Source organism: Candoia aspera, chromosome 1 (genome assembly GCF_035149785.1).
Source record: "Candoia aspera isolate rCanAsp1 chromosome 1, rCanAsp1.hap2, whole genome shotgun sequence".
NCBI lineage: Eukaryota > Metazoa > Chordata > Lepidosauria > Squamata > Boidae > Candoia > Candoia aspera.
In genome coordinates this window covers 324,697,755-324,701,775 of record NC_086153.1, presented here as the reverse complement: position 1 = coordinate 324,701,775, position 4,021 = coordinate 324,697,755, and the positions used below count along the sequence as shown (strand labels likewise).

General features: G+C 41.9%; 1 protein-coding gene across 1 annotated transcript in view; it reads right to left on the bottom strand.

The window, feature by feature from the left end:
• Positions 1 to 4,021, bottom strand: part of PYGL (glycogen phosphorylase L) — a 37,417-nt gene that overhangs the window by 1,609 nt on the left and 31,787 nt on the right. The gene's annotated exons all lie outside the window — the stretch shown is intronic.

Below are 4,021 nucleotides of genomic sequence, written 5' to 3'. Positions count from 1 at the left end.
CTGAAAGCACCACATCACCGGCCAAATCCCCTGCATCCTGCAGCAGGGACAAGGAAGAAATTGTCCATTCCTCCTCTTGCTTATAAATGCTACAAGGAAGAGAATACAGAAGAAAAAGTAAAGAAGGAGTGGATGCATAATGCAATGGCCTTCCCAACCTGATGGCAAAGTCCATGGTGGGGACAATTACAGGAGTCATTCTAACAAACCTAAAGAAGACCAGGTTGGACAAAGTCAATTCAGTATATTAGAAGAGACTGACCAATAGAGGAATAGAATATATTGTAAGGCTTTAAGCCACTGAAAAGGATCTCAAAATGAAAGAACATGGGATAGGCAACTGTCCCTGTCTACTGAGATGAGATGAGCAGAAAAAAGTTTGAGTTCTGAAAATCCACATCTCTCATCTCATGTGGGCAGGAGGAAGCTGATAGGACAGGAGCTGGTTAGGAAGCTCTTCAGTCTTACATAACCATGTTATTATTTCAGCACTTTAGGTTTTAGTTAGGCAAACTATTTTACAAAGTATTTTAAACTTTTGGTATGAGTAATATTTTGTAAAAGATTTTCAGTTTTCAGTTTAAGTTTTTTGTTCTGCTATTTGTCAAGATGATTGGATTGGAGCAGGGGGAAACGAAAGAAGAAAGGGTGTGCACAGCGTTCATTCAAGCCTCCCAGACATTTGAAAACAATAGCAAATAAGCAGCTGTCTCCTATATTTAATTTAAGCCCTATATATGCAGGAGGAGAACAATTAGCTCATCATTTTGCAAGGATTTATGGACAGAAGCCCAGCTGTGGATCTCATGCTCTTTTCAACACTTTGCTACTCAAACTATTTCTACCTCTTTTAAAGCTGATCCTAATGATAAGAGCATCCCCTTCTGCTCCTGGTACCAAGGAAGTGCTGTTTCTGCCAATGCCCTCCACTGGAAATTCTGACATTTGGATTTTCCTAAAATGTTGGCGCTCCTCTTACGGAATATCACAGGATGGAATGCCAGATCTAAAGACTCTGCCTTTCAGAATTAGGTTCTCAAGTTTGATGTACTTTTATTCCAAGAAACCTGGTCAGCTGATCATTTGGACAAGTGGACAGGTGGGTACAAGTCCTTTTCATTGGCAGCGATGCCTGGAACAGGACAAGGCAAATTGATATGGTGCAGGGGAGTTGTTTGAGCTTACAGATCTCAACTAAGGTACCTAAAATCATACATCTAGACCTGTTGGAGCATTAGGCAATGACTGAGATGTTAATATTTAACAACGTCCTATTATTATTGGTTACTGTATATATTCCACCTTTGAAAAACTGAGCCCAAATTAACAGCTTGTGGACCAAGAGCAGCTTACCTAAGCAGCAACTTTATACTTACTTACCCCTTTGCTTATGTAATTCTAATTGGTGACTTGAATGCAAAGATGGGATCCGACATTTTTTGCTAAGTTCCACCAATGCATCTGATTTAGCCACAACATCTCCCTTATTTACTTGGCAATCTAAGGATGTAACAGGGGACTATGAGGGGCTGGGCTTACTGCAAACATTTAGTAGGCTAAATTTGTATCCACTGAATGGATCTGTCAGCAGTGATTCTCTCGCTGAATTCAAACATGGGGATAGCGAGGGGCCCTCCTGAAATATACTGCAATTTCAAGATTATCTGTGGGACTGCCTCTTCATGAGGGTACCTGCCCATCCCATTAGATCAGATAGGGTGGGTGCACTCCAGGTCCCTTCCCTTAAATATTGTCATCTAGTGGGACCTAGGAAGCATCCTTTTCTGTTGCTCCCCCTGCTCTGTGGAATACCCTTCCCCAAAGATCCGGCAGACCCCTACCCTCTTCTTCCAGAAGACTTTGAAGAGCTGGTTCTTCCCACAACCACTGCATTAGAATGAGCTGGAGCCCAGTAAGATGGTATGCTGAGGAGTGGGAGACTGTTGCCCTAGGGCACTATGAGTTTTTATTGCAGCTGTTTGTTTTATGTTTATGTTTTACTTTTTTATTGTTTTGTGAGCCACTCAGGGTTATGGTCCGTAATGTAGGTGACTATCTTGTTGTTGTTGTTGTTTATTCGTTTAGTCGCTTCTGACTCTTCGTGACTTCATGGACCAGCCCACACCAGAACTTCCTGTTGGTCGTCAACACCCCCAGCTCCCCCAGGGACGAGTCTATCACCTCTAGAATATCATCCATCCATCTTGCCCTTGGTTGGCCCCTCTTCCTTTTGCCTTCCACTCTCCCTAGCATCAGCATCTTCTCCAGGGTGTCCTGTCTTCTCATGATGTGGCCAAAGTATTTCAGTTTTGCCTTTAATATCATTCCCTCAAGTGAGCAGTCTGGCTTTATTTCCTGGAGGATGGACTGGTTTGATCTTCTTGCAGTCCAAAGCACTCTCAGAATTTTCCTTCAACACCACAGTTCAAAAGCATCGATCTTCCTTCTCTCAGCCTTCCTTATGGTCCAGCTCTCACAGCCATATGTTACTACGGGGAACACCATTGCTTTAACTATGCGGACCTTTGTTGTCAGTGTGATGTCTCTGCTCTTAACTATTTTATCGAGATTGGTCATTGCTCTTCTCCCAAGGATTAGGATTTCCTGACTGCGTCTTCTGATTTCCTGACTGCAGTCAGCATCTGCAGTAATCTTTGCACCTAGAAATACAAAGTCTTTCACTGCCTCTACATTTTCTCCCTCTATTTGCCAGTTATCAATCAAGCTGGTTGCCATAATCTTGCTTTTTTTGAGGTTTAGCTGCAAGCCAGCTTTTGCACTTTCTTCTTTCACCTTCATCATAAGGCTCCTCAGTTCCTCTTCGCTTTCAGCCATCAAAGTGGTATCATCTGCATATCTGAGATTAATGTTTCTTCCAGCGATTTTAACTCCATTTTAACTTGGATTCCTCAAGCCCAGCACATCGCATGATGTGTTCTGCGTACAAGTTGAATAGGTAGGGTGAGAGTATACTATCTAAGTCTTATAAATAAAATTGGTCCCTTTTATACAAAAAATTTGTCTAGACAGCTGACTTTTTCCTAGCTTCTTAGTATTAAGAGCAGCTGAAAATTCCTTTTCAGAATCAGTGTCTACAGTCAATTTTTTTTTTGGTACTTTCAAGTCAGTTTTTGACTCCTGTTGACTGCCTGGATTAGTACGTGCTGTTTTCTTAGCAAGATTTCAGAATTGGGTTGCCGTTGCCGCCTCCTTAGGGCTGAGAGAGAGGGAGTGGCCCGAGGTCACCCAGCTGGCTTCATGCCTAAGGCAGGACTAGAACTCATGGTCTCCCAGTTTCTAGCCTGATGCCTTAACCACTACATCAAACTGGCTGTCCTACAGTCAATATGCAATTACACTGCGTGCACAATTATTAGGCAAGTTGTATTTTTGAGGATGAATTTCATTATTGAACACGTACAGTGCTCTCGGTCAATCCAAAATGTTAATAAACCTCAAACCTGAATATTTAAGAAAGTAAAAGTGAGGTTTTGGCTTTCTTAGGAGCATATCTATGTGTGCACAATTATTGGGCAACTATTAGTGTGCACAATTATTATGCAACTAAATGAAAAACGAAAATTCCCCCATCTCACTCGTTTATTTTCATCTGTTAAAGTGAGAATTATAAACAACTCAAAATTTACAAATAAACATTTCTGATACTTCAAACAAAAAATCAGTGACCAATATAGCCACCCTTCTTTGCAGTAACAATCATAAGCCTTCCATTCATGGAGTCTGTCAGTTTCTTGATCTGTTGACGATCAACTTTTTGTGCAGCAGCAACCACAGCCTCCCAGACACTGTTCAGAGAGGTGTACTGTTTTCCTTCACCGTAAATCACCCGTTTGAGAAGGGCCCACAAGTTCTCAATATGGTTTAGGTCAGGTGAGGAAGGGGGCCATGTCATCATTCTTTCATCTTTGAGGTCTTTACTGGCTAGCCACGCAGTGGAGTACTTTGATGCATGTGATGGAGCATTGTCCTGCATAAACATCATGGTCTTCTTGAAAGATGC